Below are 16,864 nucleotides of genomic sequence, written 5' to 3'. Positions count from 1 at the left end.
GATTTTTTTTCCCCTTTGTCAAACCCTCATGCAGTAGATATGGGCAAACTAGATTACAAAAATAAATGTTTCATCAAAAAATTGAACAGATCCCCAAATCATTTTACAGGTTTCCAATTGCTGTGAACTATTTTTTTTTTAAAATCCAGGTTTTTTTTATTTTGTCCCGTTTTCATGCACCTTTGTTTTCCTGTGTTGCAGGTGGGACCAGAAATGTTGAAATAACATTTTGCATTTCCACAGCACTACTCATCCGAGGATCACAAAGTTCTTTGCAAACATTTTATGTTATTAAGACTCACAGAGCTCCATGAGATGGGTACTTGTTATTAAATCCATTTACACATGGTGATACTGATAAAGATGAAGAGGTTTTTGCCTGTAGTTGCAGAGAACATCCATGGAAGAGTTAGGATTGCAACCCAGATCATCTGACTCCCAGCTATATTCTACTTGGAATAACTTTACATCAATTGAATACCAGGCTATAAACTACTGCAGGGGGGAAATTGGAATGGAAGTGAGCAATCATGCTGATGTTGAGACCAACTTTGTGAAGAAAAAGATTGTGTGATATTATATTTTACTATTTGTGACTGTGAAATTAATGATAATGGGAGAGATTATTAAAGGCATAAGCAACAGATAGGCACCTAATTCCCATTGAAAGTCAATGGGAGTTATGCACCTAACTGCCATTTGTGCCTTTGAAAAATCTCCCCCTATTGTCACGATGCAAAAACACAGTGGGGCCGAGTTAAGGTTGTATAGGATACCTGAACTTTGGTATTTACTGAGCTTTGGTGGTTTAATTCTGCAACCTAAATGTTCCAGTAACAGATTTTTTGCTATGGAATTATTCAACTATCAAAGAAGAAACAAACATATCAGAAAGGACAGAAAAGCTGAAGGTTCCAATATAATTACATACAGGAACTTGAGACAGAGAGTGTGTGTGTGTGTGTGTGTGTGTGTGTGATTATCTCCAAAATTCCATTTCAGCTACTGAGAAATTGTTAATAAAAGTTAGTTGGTGGTAATTGGCCCAAATTCTTTTAGCCATATGCAGTCTCATGCAAGGATACATGAAAGCTGATACCATCTGTGGATGGCAGTTTATAATTCTTAATGAGTCAAGGTTTATCCTTACAACCAGCATGTTTCAGCAGACACTGCCCACACATACCAACAGGAAGATTTCCTCTAGATTTGCCCCCACTTATGCCAGAGGAGGGGAAGGGAACTTTCACTTAGAACCCAAAAGAGGGAGAAAGGAAACAAGAAGGAGAAAGAGGAGGAAAAAAGGAGAGAAGAGAGTTCTCCCTGGCATTAAAATATGTGCCTCATTCCTATGATATGATGACTTTTTGATCAATAGGAACATACTAATATTATGCCTTTGGTATGTTATCGTCTCTGTGACCCACTGTAAGGTTCCAGTAAGGGGGTTCGTCCTTCTCAGGCACGGCAGGGAGCCAGGGTGCCTCACTACAGGCAGCAATCTGTCTCAGGCTCAGACCCCTCCGCAGGGGCTGAGCAAACTAATAGTCTCTGGACAAGGCAGAGTCCCGGCCCTTTTAGCAGGGGCTGAGCAACCCCAGAGTCTATAAGCCCAGGCCCTGGAGCAGGGCAGGACAGGAGCAGTTCAGGCTCAGGCCTTTCAGCAGGGCTGAGCAAAACACAGTATCTAAGGCCTCCTCAGGCCAGAGGAAGGGGTGGCAGGGGGAACGCAGGCCCTCCCACTCCACTGCGTTCCAGCCCAGGGCCCTAGCAGCAGCAAAGACTCGCTGCAGTCAGTGGGGATCCTGGCCACAACACACTGACATTGGCTTGGGGTCCCCTGGAGCCAGACTGGGGGTCAGCTACCCCCGGGCCACTTCCAATCTCCCCCTCCCTAGGTACCTGTCTCTCACCAGCGTCATCCAGTGGGTCCCAGACCATGGGCTCCTCTGGATACTGGGCACAGGGAAGCTCAGGCCCAGTGGGAGCTCAAGCACCAGCATCTGTCCTCTCCAGCAGCCTCCATCTAACTGAGCGCTGGGGCCTGGTTTTTATACTTCCTGTCCCGCCCCATTGACTTCCAGGGGGCGGGGACAGGCAGCAGTGGCTCTGCCCACTCCGGCGCCTGGTCTGGCTCGTCCTTCTCAGGCGCGGTGGGGAGCCAGGGCGCCTCACTACATCCACTTAAAGCTGTAACGAGCATTTGAACTTTACAAATATAATGTGCATATACATTTTACTGCCTATTAAAGTGAGGGACTAAGAACAATGGTTTGAACAAGCATGCACAGAGTCTTCTGTTTATCCAAGGCAACAGTAGGTGATGAAGAATGACTCTGAAGCCTGGAAGGTAGAATTAATCTCTCTTGACTCCAACAACAGTCTCCATTTACTTGGACTATGATCAGGACTTAGCTTTAGTAGTATATAGCCACTTTGTAAGATTCCCTGCCATGTACCACAGCTCAGCCAGGGCTTGAATTCAGGTCTCTGGAAGGGGAAAAACTAGTGCACTCAGCTACTGTAGTGCCACCCAGTTCCAGTTAACAGCTTTCTCTTTCATTTGTTCCATCCCAGTCCAGTATGTGGGTGCTGACCAAGCTAAGCCAGTGTTTCACTTACAGCAGCTGAGCTGAGAGAATGAGATAGCAGAGGGTTTAGCTTGGAAGGGACCCAAGGGTCTAATCAATTGGAAAGCTGAGTGACCATAGCAATGTAATGTTCCACCTCCACTATGACAACACTGGCTATCTTGCTGTCTCATGTTGCTGACTGATAAATGGAGCAAATGGTTTTAGGTCTGGAGGCAGATACTGTCCTATTTTTCCAGATGGAGGTTAGAGTGAAGAAGGCAGGGTGCCATCTGGAAGGAGAGCGGTCTTGCCTTGCAGGTGCACAGCAGGAAAACTATACGTTTGAAATAAAAACACATATATTATATATATAGCATGTGGAGTGGTCCTTTGGAGCCCAGCTTATCATGTTATTAAGAGTTGTGCCGTTCCAAAGGGTGCATTCTTCACAGCAGCATGAAGCTACATAACAAAGCCCAGAGCAAGAATCTCTCAGATATTGAACTGGTTTTGAAATAACGGTTTATTTTATAGCTCAAGGTACAGCCAGTTTTTGCTTCCATTTATCTGAATGGCTTGGATTTCCCAGAGCTGTTGAAAATGATAAGCCCTTGAAAACATGTGGGAAGTTTTAGTGAGATGCTGTGATAACAGACCTGCCAAACAACAGAAGTTATAGACACTAGGGTGCATGCAGTGCACAGGTGAGACCAGAGTACAGAATTAAATTAGGACATATTTATCAAAAAGCAATATTCGGCTTCATATTGAACATATTCTTTCATAATACATTAAGGTAGAGTTGGGAATGGGTATGGAGGTGTCTGGAAGGCCTTGGGGAAACAGACTGAACTAATTTGATGAATTCTAGGATCCTCAAAAGCAAGAGAATGTCTCTTTTTCCAAAGGCCCCGAAAGGCTGGCTAGATTTTAAACTACTCAAAAGCGTGTGGTATGAAGTACTTGTACTGTGTGCATGTGATCATGTTGCCCCATCATGGCTGACGCACAGGTAGGATAATAGACCCATCACTACTACCAGCTGAAGGAGATCTCCAGGTGCAGAGGGCTATGTTTTTCTGATGCTAAAGAACCAGAGTTCTAAATCCTGCCATCGTGGAGTCGTGGCTGTAGATGTGTGAGATTTATCTGGAAATTGTGTCTGCTATTTATAGCACAGGATTTCATTGCAATGTGAGTAGACAGCATTTTGAGCCAAGTCTCCTTCCCAGCCCAACATGTAGATCCTTGACTACTCTTGTATTCCGGGGACATCAATTCTCAGGCAAGTTATATGAACTACATCACATTTTAAAAAAATATATATTTGTTCTTATTAGAATATATATGACAGAGGTCTTTTAAGAGCAGAGATAATGCTTATGTCCATTTCAGTTACTCCTAAAATACTTTAATTAACTGTCTAGTATGTATGTATGTGCATCATTATCTTCTACTCAATGAAATCAGAACTCATCATCTATGTGTATTAGGCCCTGTATGTCTAACCTCTAATGCAGTAGTTCTCAACCAAGGGTCCAGGGCCCCCTATGGGGCCTCAATCAGGTTTCAGTTCTCAATCGCTGGGGCCCAGGGCAGAAGCTGAAGCCCCACTGAATGGGGTTGAAGCCCAGGGCCCTGAGCCTTACCATCCAGAGCTGAAGCTGAAGCCTGAGCAATGTAGCTTCGTGGAGGCCCATGTGGCGTGGGTCCCCAGGCAATTGCCCTGCTTGCTATCCCCTAATGCCAGCCCTGGCTTTTATATGCAGAAAACCAGTTATTGTGGCACAGGTGGGCCATGGAGTTTTTATAGCATGTTGGGGGGGGGGAGGGAGGGCTCAGAAAGAAAAAGGTTGAGAACCTCTGCTGTAATGGTCATTCTTCTTAAGCAAGACATGGTGGGTGAGGTAATATCTTTTACTAGACCAAAGTCTGTTAGTAGGACAGACAATCTTTCAAGCCACACAGAGCTCTTCTTCAGGTTCTTCAGTGCAAGAAGTGGGAGATTGCAACATTACTCACTTAAATTTGGCCTGGCTGCCCCAAATTTCAGTGACTAGCATTGCAGTGCCACTCATATTTGGCACCTGTTTTTGTGTGTGTGCACATGCGTGTGTGTTTGTTTTATGGTACTTGAACTGATGGCATCATAATTGCCCATTGAAGTAAACTGTGGCTGCAACTTTTGAACCAAAAAAATCATAACTTTCTTATTGTCTTAAATAAAAGTTATGGCTAGAAAGGATCCAGCAAAGGTGGAGACACTGGGTTGTTTATAAGGCTTGAAATAAAACTCATTATTCAGATTAAGGAAAACAAATCTCCCATAAAAGATACTTAAAGCAAGAAAAAGAGTCAGGAAACGTTGTCACTCTTTAGCGTGTAATGACTCCAGGTCTCTGTAGGCCAGCATGTGAAAGTTTGAGAGCTGTGCTTGAAATTTTCATGGAGTCTCTGTCAAGCTGTTGCTTTTCCATAGATGGACAAAATTCAGGCCTGATGTAAAGCAAATTAAACTTAATGGAAAATATCCATTGACTTCAAAGGGCTTTGGATCAGCCCCTTAGTGGAGGAATAACACCAGCCAAACTGGAAAGAGGTAAGCAACTGTGCAAAACTATTTGTCTGTTGGTGGAAAGGACTAAATCAATCAGGAACATGTAGATCATTGCCATGCATTTTAGCAAACTGCACCATGATGGCCAGATACACAAAAATGATCATGGAATAAACAAGTCTCGTTATTTGGAATAGCATCTTCCTGTCACTAATACCTATAGTTGCAGAACAGAGCAAGTTCAGCCAGTCACTTAAATGTGTGTAGTCCTGAATATAAATTACATATAGGGGTAAGTTCACAAGTACAGATAAAACCAGACCTGACCCTACCTTTTGTTCATAACTTCAAATTAACCTTTTTGTGGCGTTTGAAAACATTTTAATGTTTTTCATTTGTCTTTGTATCTTCTGGCTCCAGACACCGTCTGAAATACAAGGAGTAGGTGAAGGACAAATCGCTTTCTTGCAATACTTTCCACACAGACAAAAACAAAAATGACCAAATTCTGTTCTCTGTTACAGTAGTATAAATCAGTGTCAATAAAGTGAGGCCAGATTTTAACCCCTGGATTTAAACCCCTGGAAAGGAGTCCAGAATTTGGCATTGGCTGCTTGACACCTCGGTGGAAAATTTATTCATCCAAGATTTGAAGCTGTGCTCTGAGTATTTTAGTAACACAGTTGTTTGCTGTTGAGCCATTGGAGGGGCCCAACAATGATAGTGGGAGACAATCCTGAAGTGAGACTGCACATCCCAAGCTGCTTAGGGAGCCACAGGCACTTATCAAATAAAAGCCTGTCTCCCACCCAGGAAAAAAGGGAACACATTGAGTGCTCTGATTTTGATTTCCTGTCTCTCACAGCAATACCTGGATCCTGTCAGTAAATTCCAGTGACTGGGAGATCTGTGTGACACACATGTTTTCATCCTATTTTTGGACTAGTCATTGGCAAAGAGTTGTCAACATCATCTCAGCATGAACTGTTAGAGCTGAGGCAGAGACCGATGGCAAACTCCACCTACCCCATCAATGTGGATCCCTTAGGGAAGTTTGTATTGTGGCTGTTGGGATTACAACCCAATTTCAGCTCTAGGGAGTTTTCATTTTCATTCACCGTAATACGATCCCTACTCATCCCCTGTCCCTACAATAAGGAGCATTACATTCATTTAAAATATTAAAATATGTGTTTCTTTATAAAAGGTGCATTAGTGTAAGTTCTAGTTCTTTGAAGGTTCTTTTGGGCTTCAGTGTTTCCATGACATTGGCTGTGTAGTGGATTTAATGCCCGTATAGATTATAGGAAACTGCCCAGAGCAGAAAAACCATTAAATACCATAGAGATATGAGGTTTTCTTGCAACTCTGAAAGAGTGCACATCCAGCATTATCTCCTTTGTTATATTAACATATCTGCAAGCTGAATGTCTAACAATGCCCTTACAGCATGTGCAATATTATAAATCATTGAAACTCACGTTACTGTTGGCCTTTAATTTGTGCCCACAGCATCCACACAGGGGATTTATAGCACAGCCTGCTAGTGCGCCCTGCAATTCACACCCCACCCCCAGTGCAAACTGCGGGGCCATGTAGACGAGCCCTCAGTGCCCGCAATATGTAGTAAAAGCTGTCAGTGTCAATGACCATGATAAGCTGCCAACCCTCTGGCACGTGCCTAGCACATCAGCAGCACAGGCCAAGAGTGGGCAGGAGAGCTCTTTTTGCAAGTGCTTCAGATTAAAACAGGCACATGTGGCTGGAATGGGGTGGTGATCCGATGGTATTGGGATAACTCGGATTGTTAACAGAGAGCTAATATACTCAATGCAATGGCAAAACCAAAGGCCAATAGGACCAGTAAAGGTAATAGCGTCTGTACAACAGCAATCTAGCAAGTGCCTTTTGCTGTGCTTTATGCTGTGAAGTTAATGGGTGAAATCCTGACACCACTGAAGTCAATGGGAGTTTTGTTACAGAAGGGAATAGGAGTGGGGTAGCCCCTTTAAATTTTGTGAGCTCTCTAGTGGCGCTCACTGTGTTCTGTGTTTTGGATGCCTCCAGTATTCAGTAGAATAATAGGACTTGCATTGCATGTTTGTGTAAATTGAGTAAAGATGGTTATTTGGGACTCAGCTATACCCAGTGGCTTCTTCATATTATTTTTATTTAGGGCAAAAGACACAACACCCATTAACTTAAGTGGGCCAGAGTGTCACTCAGTTTTGTTTAGGACAGTGGATATCTGCAGTATAAAGGGGATAGCATACAAAATAATGCCTAACATAAAAATGTTAAATATGCCTCTAATGGCTGAAGAATGACACTAGTCACGCTTTCATATACATGTCCCTAGACTATCCAGTACAGGTGGTTGGCAAGTAATTAAAATTCCCTCCTCTGGCTCTTGGATGATTTGATCACTAACAGACTTGTATGTTTCTGTTTTGATGTCTCACCGAATCCTGGAGAATTCAAAACAGAAAGAACTCAACATATAGTTGGCAGTCCTTAAAATTCTGCCAGTTTTGCCTTAGATAGCCCTATACTAATTTAGGGGAAATTATTTTTTGAGGCAGGGTGACCTTTATTATGCTATTTAGATTACATGCCCTGCCGTAGCAAAGGAACATATATAGCTTTTTTCATTTATGATCTGAAAATATACTGTATTATTAACAACTGCTTCAAGTGACAAACCAGCACATGGTCTAATTACTGCTCTAAAGTGACTGGACTCGCATGCAGCCACCTGATGATCAGGGTGGCTTAAAACCACCTTATGTTACATTCCACTACTAAGCTGCAGGAATTCATTCAAAATAGGTGCAGCAGTGCAGAAAATGGGTGAAAACGACAGAGGCCTCATCCCGAGAACAACTTCCACCATGCTTTTAATTGCCAATGAAGTTAGCACAAGTTGTTTATTTTTTAGGCCTCCCAACCTTGCCAGAGCCTCTTAAATGAACAGATTTGATAGTAGTCAAATGGGATATTAGTGGAAGGCAGTTTCCCAAAATTGAGAAAAAGATAGAGCTGCCTCTTCCTAGGCTGAAATTCTATAGTGTGTTCTGTGTAGCTGAACAATGCGTAAATGTTTGTACAAGGTGTTCCCAGAGGTGAAAGTAAGCTGGTCCGGTCCGGCAAGAGCCGGTACACCGTGCTGGACTGCCTCGACTTCCACAGCTGGGATTTAAAGGGCTCAGAGCTCCCCGCAGCTGTGGGCAGCCCAGAGCCCTTTGAATCCCAGCCACAGCTCTGGCGGCCGGGCTGGGGCCAGGATTTAAAGGGCTCCGGGCTTCCCTCAGCAGCAGGAGCTTTGGGCCCTTTAAATCCCTGCCCCAGCCCCGCAAAGCTCGGGGTCCCCCCTGGCGGCCTGAGCCCCGGGCCCTTTAATTTGCCCCTGAGCCCTGGGGGGCTCCCAGCCACCTCTACAGCTGGGAGCCCCTGGTGGATTTAAAAGCTCTGGGTCTCCCAGCCATAGCTGGTTCCCCAGGGCCTTTAAATCTTGAGATGCCATGCCTCTTCCGGGAGACCTCTTCCAGATGAGGCCACGCCCCCTTGGGACTCTGGCAGTACTGGTAAGTCCTGTAAGTTGCTTTCACCCCTGGGTGTTCCTGAGTTTACTGGACCTCTGAGTAATGCCAGTAATAACTACAGTAAGTGGGCTGCGGTAATATCATATCTGATTACTTCCCCTTTCTTGCACTTCACCCTACTATCCTGCTGACACACAAGCCAGAGCTCAGTCCTTCCAGGACTAAGATTTAATGTTAATGTCTTCAGAGGGAGAGAGACATACAATTTCTTAACAAATAACATTTAATAAGTATAAACAATCTACAAACAATATTAGGATGAGCTGTGACTATTTCTCTCAAACCACTATTATGTGATAGCCCTTTGATGTTCCTAACCAAAACTTCCGCACCTGTTGCTATTACAAAATATTGAAGAAATGTATCCCTTGTACCCACACACATACACACACTTCCCTCCAGCTTTCTCATGGAGTTAGTCCTGTGTGCAGTTCAAAACATTTGTCTCTTGAAATTCCTACAACTAGAGATGGGTGTCAGCTCCACTGTCTGCTCCCACCTCCTCTGCATCTCTTCAGCAACAACAGTCCCAGACGCTCACAACTAGTGGTAACTTCCAGTCTCCTTCGCTGGCTCGTTCATTTGGTTCTCCCTTGTATTGCTTCTTCTCTGGTGTGGAAGATAAGATTAATTTGTTCATGAGACTGGCAGAATGGCTTTCCTATTTGTTGGTGTCTATTGTTATGCATGCCCATATGGGTGTCTGGAGGCTGATATAAATGACAGATCTGGATTACTCTGTGTGGGACATAATTATATTTTTAAACAGTGCCTTTCATCCTGAAGGATCTCAAAGCTTAAACTGAGATATTCAGACAATACACAAGGATTACTTCTTCCACTGCTGCAATGCAGCTCCCTATGGACGTGCTGATTCTATAGCACGTGGCATATCTGTAACATTTTTGCATTTCATTATGAACTCAAAACCAAGCCCGTCTCAGAAAACTTAACCAGGATGGCAAATATTTTTGAGAAAAAAATGTAAGATAATCCAAGCCAGTGATGGGGCCCAAATGGATGAAAACATTCAAATCTTAAATGTTTATAGTTTCTGGTGCAAAAATAACAGCTTTGTTTCTATTAATTATTATTATTATTATTAATTATTTGAATAACAATAGTGCCTAGAAGGCCCAACCAAAACTGGGGGTCCTGTTGTGCTAGGCACTGTACAAATACAGAGTAAGATACGGTTCAAGCCCCAGGGAACCTACAATCTAAATAAACACAGAGAAGCAAAATGATTTATCCAAGGTCACACAGCAGTTCAGTAGAAGAGCTGTGATTAGAAGCCAGATCTTTTGAGTCCTAATTCAGAGTCTATCCACTGGACTGCAAAGGGGCACATTTATTACAGAGCCACACAGAAATAGGTAAAGTTTTCATGCAAAAACTGGGCTGTATGACCAGCCCTATGCATTTCTCAGCTCTCCCAGCTCTCTTGTCTCTCTTTCCATTGTCTCTCCCGCCACGTGTCAGGTTTTTAATCTTCTGTCTGTTTTCATTTTGTTTTGTTGTAAGGGTGGAACATGCATGTGCTTGGTGGGGGAGAAGACGGGCTATTAGGGAACACTGGGAAAAGCAAGGCTGTGTTGCTGAAGTGGAGAACGCTGCAGGTTGTCAGGCACTGAAGTAATGCATGCTCATGATGCCTTCTGACTCCAGGCTGGAAAGGAACCAGCTGTTTGTGATAGTAAGCACTGAGCCTGTGCTGTTGGCAGTCATCTGGGCTCAAGTGAAGCTAGCTAAGCTTTGCTCTGGGGATTGTATGCAATGGGTTGTAGTACAGATCTGGAGCTGGTGGAAACAGGACCGGTACAGATACATTACACAAATTCCTGGAAAAACCTAGCCTGCTGCTGTACAGGAGCTAAGTGGGTCACTTGAGAAAGAGCAGTGGGGTATTCTATTAGGGAGAGAACAGGGTTGCTTGTGATATTTCTATTACAAGACGGCTCTAGGGCAAGTGCTGTGCTCTAGAGAATGCCAAGCGAGAAGGTACTGTGGAGAAGCCATCTGCTGGGGGAAGGGAAGAGATGCAGCTCCAGAGCACAGTGGGCAGACCAGATGCTGCCATGGGACAAAGTGAGGCCAAGCAGAATTCATTTCAAGAAATGGTTGCAATAGCTACTGAAGAAACCCATGTGCTTATTAAGTTTCACAAGCTGCTTCCTATTTTAGTGTGTTTAACTCAACACGTTGCATAATTTAATCAAGCAAGCCACATCCTACCCTTAAATGAGATGGGAATCTAAGATATGGGGACAGAAGTGTCATCTGCATAGGGCATTGAGACATCACATTCCCTGACAGATGATGCCTTACTCCCTAGAAGTAATATAAGCACTTAGTCTATTGTTTGCATCACACCGAGGAATTTCTTCCCTCCACCCCCCCGCATCTATCCTGGCATCTGCTGTGACACTAATAGCTGTGGGCCAGTGGTGATTTCAGTTAACTAAAGCTGGTATTAGATTAATGCTAAAATGAAAACACTGCAAATACTTTCTCTGCAAAAATGCTGCTTAATTCCCATAGAATAGAATCTGGTCCAGCGAATTGTCCAGGAGACCTTAGTGCTAAATGACTTTCCTGGTAACCTTTCAGCAGAGAGAGAGAGTGAGGACAATTCTGTTGACCTAGATGTAGACTTTGATATAGGTGACAGCCAGGTATATGCCATCACATAGACAAACCAGAACATTCCGGTGACCAGTTAGCAAAAGAAAAAGTTATATGTCATGCATCAAATATATATAATAAACGCATAAAATGGACAGTGGAGGGGGAACCAGTGAAAGTCCCAAGGCGGGGGAGGATGTGATTGTGCTTCTCTGCATGGCATGCTGCAGTCTTCTGAACAGACTGGAGTTGGGGAGTGAGGAACTCAGGAGATTCATTGAAATAGGAGCAGGAGGATTTGAGGCACAGAGTGACACACGCATGCAGGATCAGTTCAGCAGAGTAACTTTGTTTGCTGGATGTTGATGACGTTGTGGAGGAGGTAGCAGGTGGTCGTGCTGAATTTAGTGTAAAGTGCAAGAGAGAACTCAGGTCTGTAGATGATTTCAAACTAAGTTTGCAGACCTGACAGGCAAAAAGCAGGCATAAAACAGAGACAGGATTTGGCTCCGCTGGAGAAATGACTGAGGGAATAGATCTTGCTCAAGGAAAAGCTGTCCAAAAAGGCAACATTCAAAAGAAAAAAGTCAGGTGTTGATATATTCACTGTGTATGTGTATGTTGGAGGTGTATTAAGGCCTTTTTAGATTCAGCTTTTACAGTCTGTTTTATTAAAGCATAAAAATAATTCATTACTGAGCTATTATTGCAGCCTTAACACAGCAGCACCAGAGATGCCACTCCTAATTAGGGTGATAATACAGAGCTAATGATTTGTTTTGAAACAACAAAGAATTATATAATTGAGTGACTGGACTCTAACTTCTTACTCACACAATAAATAAAAGACCTAGTGGTTATGCTCATTTGCTATGTCATTACATTTCTGCACCTGTACCGCATTCAGGGAACATCCAGCCTGGCTTTAATGCAAAGCCTTAATTAGAAGGCTCATTTGCTTTCAGGGATCAGCTAAATGTTAAAGGCTGGACAACAACACTGAGTAAATGGGTGCCTTTTAGAAAATTATCTTATGATCTTATTAAAGAGAAAAATCAATGCTTTGCAGAATTTTTTTCTTAACCTTGCTACATGGAAGGAGACACTACATAAGTGCTATAATTTAGGATCTAAACCAATAGAGTCTATAGGCATCTAAAAAACCAAATTATATGAATTTCGGCTAAAGTTGAAAGCCTGTCCTGTGGCTTTAGGCACTGAAAAGAGGAGAAGCAATGGAAAAGGCACAGGGTTGGGAATTAGGAAATCCACATTCTATTCCTTTCACTGCCACTGATGTGCTGTTTGACCTTGGGCAAGCTGTTTTTGCTCCTACCCTTTGTCTGACTTGACTGGATAGTCTGTAAACTCTTTAGAATGTCTCTTACCATGTGAGTGTACGAAGCCTAGTATAGTGAAGCCCTTTATCTTGACTACCATAATGGAAATAATAAAAAGTGTGAGCTATGCAAAGAGCCGTTTCTAGTTGTGACAGGCTTAACACAGCACAGACGGATGCTCACCTCATAGGATTGCTTTCTGAGGACTTTGAGGGTCCAGCATTCCTGGTTTAAGTCTCAAAAGCAGTAACCTGGTGGCTACCCATGACTGGGTGACTGCTAAATAATTAATTTAACTCTTGTCCATGGCAGGCAAACACACCAGAAACTGCTTAAACAATAAATTCCTTTCAATGCTCTTCCACTCATTAAAAATACCCCCACAAAATGAAATATTTTGGGCAACCAAAGATTACAGTTTCAAAGTGTGATGGAATTCAACCCAGATATAATCACTCATGCTGTCAAGCATGCTAGGCTCAAATCTGATCTGCCTTACAAACCCAGTGAAAAACATCTGGACTTCAAGGATCTCAATTTGAGATCAGCTTCAGCCTGCAACCCTACAGATTAAATTATAGGTGCTCTTTTGTACCTACAATTGTTTACTGTCTGCAAACCAGGGCCAAGATTTTTAAAACCAGCTGCCTAAAGTTATGGTCCTAAATTCCTATTTAGGCAATTAGATAAGTGACCTGTTTTTTTAAAGTGTTGAGCATCCAGTAGCTGTCACTGACTGTACTTTCACCAGATACCAACCAGATTACAGGCCGTAGCTTCAATGAGAGCTGCTGGGTGAAATCAGACCACTGGCAGTTAGATAGATAGCCAAGTGATCTGAATTATGGGCGCAATTAACTATTGGAGACATATAAAGGGCACACAGGTTGCAATATCTGTTCCTAAATATCTTTTATTTTATGAAATCCATCCCTCTGGCACACAACAACGTATGAGAAAAAAACCTCACTCCTAAAAGTCATGAACTGGGGGGTGGAGGGCAGGGGAGGGGAGGTTGGAAGGTTGGAGGGCGGGGAAGAAGATAAAAATATGTCGGAGGTCATCCAAAAATCACACTCAAAATAACAATTATTTTACATTTTGGAGACACATCTTTCATCTGTACTTAAGGAATCCTAAACACCAATTCAGACAGGCCAATCTGCTGTGCTTAATTTGTAATGAAAGAGGTGCAGGGGCTCCAGCAATTTTTTTACATTCATAACTAATGCAGGAAGCCCAGAGGTGCCGGGGCTCTGAACTGCCAAGCCTAGAGGCTCCAGGGCTCCGCCCAGCACAAATTAAGCACTGCCAATCTATCCTAAATGTTGAAATTATTTTGGTTAATTAATGAGCAAATGATGCAGATCCAAAGACAGAACATGTCTACGACCAGGGGGAAATGTATTGTTGAAAAGCGCTTGAAATGTCTCTCTCTTGTCACTTGGTGACCCAGGCTGTGGGGACTGAGCCATGCTTTCCTTTCTGCCTCTGGTAATAAAGGCTGGGATTATTCTCCTGGCTTCTGACTGAGACCTTATTATTGCAGGGCAGCTGTCACCCTGAGACAGTTCATGTTCAATTTGATAGATTATGCAATCGCCCTGGTTCTGACATAATTACAGTATATTTGAGAAACTGGAAACACACAGCTGCAGGAATATTTGATAGGGGGAAAATCATTCATGAAGGAGGAAAAAGAAACCTGACTTGAGCCTCCTGGAACCAGACTGCATTCACTACTTTCAGCTCTTCTTCGTGAGCTTCTCTCTTTGGTATTTTTCTCAGTGTTGTGCATTTGAGTGGCACTCCACTGATGAGCCTCAGAGCTGGAATCTTCCATTTAGAGACAGAACAGATTCAGCAGAAGGGAACCTTCATAGCAGAAATGAGGCTGGGTTTGCATAAGCAGCTCTGCAGCAAAGCCAACACTTCTCTGCTGTAAATGGACACTACTGGCAAAATCTCTCTCTTTTCTGATGTGCTGTCTTCATTTAGTCCTCTAGCATGGTTAGCATTGGAAAAATCCCTCTTCAGCTATGGCCAAGGAGGACACAGTGCAGTTGAGAAGGGGTGACCTTCGTACTCCTTGATCCTCTGGGCTTTCCCTCAGAGTAATGCCGTGCAAAGTGTAGGCTGTTGTAAAGTTAGGCTGGCTGCCAATGGCCCCAAGAAGCCAGTACAGCAGTGACATTAGTAGGTTGTAGGGAGATGACAGCCAGGCACCCTTAACTTGAGGACAATGGGAAGGGTGTGTAGCAGTGCTAGCCCTGAGAGACGTGGTAGGCTAAGTAGACATGGTGAATGGGCCAACACTGATAGAAAGCACACTGAGATACTTACATGGAAGGCCCCATACAAATACTCTGTGTTCCTAAAAGGATACGATAAACAGTTCTAGAAAAGGCATGAAGTAGCCAATAACCGTACTTCCTCTGAGGCACAGAACACAAGGAACCCAGATTTTCCATGGGCAGCTGAAAAATGGTCGGAACATAAATTCATGTGATAATCTATACATCTTTAGGAGACACTAGTCTACCAAACTACTTCTCCTGTGTACTCTACTGTACTTAATCAGGATCATTTTAACTGGGACTGTGCACTTGGGTTCTTCAGAACCCACCCCCAAATTTTAATATTTGTATTGATGTTTTTTCTGTCTCAGGGACTAGACTGATGCAAGAGCTGGTCTCACCATTTTATTACTTTGATATTTATATCACAGGATCCCCAGAAGCCCTGACTAGAATTGGAACCCTGACTGAGCTAAGCACTGTACAAACACAGACATGGTTCCCGCCCCCAAAGAGTTTACAATCTAAGGAGACAAATGAGTCATGAAGGGTGTGGAATATATTCACTTTTAATATCCATTTTTTGCAAGCTTGCACATACATAAATCTGTTTCTTCTTTCTCTATTGCCACTATTGGGAACTGAAATACTATCCATCTGAGCACCGTCACACCAATATAATGTGTCTTATGGGAGCACAAAATACAGCTCCTGCTACAACCAACAACAGAAATGCCTTCTAAAAGGCAAAATGGGATTGCAGTGCACAGTTCCATATGCTGCTTCATTGCCACAGTTATGAAGATCTCAATAATTACTCAGCAGCTAGACATAGCAACTGTACACACTTAAGAATGGATTTGGGATCAACTGGGGAGCTAATTCCGCTGCTAACAGCTCTTTCTTGAGCAGACTCAGAGCTTGTGTTGTCTTCAATTAGTGCACAGAGTACTGCTAATCACAAAGACAAATTGCATGAGAATGTAGGAAAAGGGTAGGGAAATAATTCTGCTGGATCTATGGGTTTGGAGAACATGGTAATACCCACCTGAATAATATGAGACATAAGAAGAATGAACAGTCTTATTACTATGAGGCAAAGATGAAAGAAAAGTTGTATTGTCTAGTGCAGGGATAGGCAACCTTTGGCATGCGTCCCATCAGGGAAATCCACTGGCAGGCTGGGCTGGTTTGTTTTCCTGCAGTGTCTGCAGGTTTGGCCAATCGCAGCTCCCACGGGCCACGGTTTGCCATTACAGGCCATGGGGGCTGTGGGAAGTAGCGCAGGCCGAGGGATGTGCTGGCCTCTGCTTCCCACAGCCTCCATTGGCTTGGAATGGCGGCCAGTGGGAGCTGTGATCGGCCAGTGGGAGCTGTGATCGGCCGAACCTGCTGACGCTGCAGGTAAACAAACCGTCCTGGCCTGCCAGCAGATTTCTCTGTTGGGCCGCGTGCCAAAGGTTGCCAATCCCTGGTCTAATGGCTGAGACAAGGAACTGGGAAATTAGATTCCTGGGTTCTATTTGGAAAGGTGCCCAAACTGGAACCTGTCATGCATCCTCTCCCATCTTCCCCGATGCTGCACTTTAGCAGGGAGTGGGTTTATTCCATCCTCTTGCTAGTTTACCAAAACATAACTGTCCCAGTTTTTTTATCTTGACTCCATCACTGACTCATTACTTGACCTCATGCAAATAGCTTACCTCCATATTTTCAAAAGTTGCTACTAATGCTCAGCATGAGACAGCTTAGGTCTGGATTTTCAGAAGCAGTGGAAAAATGAAAACCTCTTTTTGTGAAAAATCTCAAAAGGCCAATGCTGTTCTGAAGTGTCTGAAATGGACCTATTCTTTCTATTTAAAAATTGTTT

The sequence above is a fragment of the Mauremys mutica genome, chromosome 8 (assembly GCF_020497125.1).
Source record: "Mauremys mutica isolate MM-2020 ecotype Southern chromosome 8, ASM2049712v1, whole genome shotgun sequence".
NCBI lineage: Eukaryota > Metazoa > Chordata > Testudines > Geoemydidae > Mauremys > Mauremys mutica.
The sequence above is the reverse complement of the archived record's forward strand: the minus strand, read 5'-3'. Positions refer to the sequence as shown.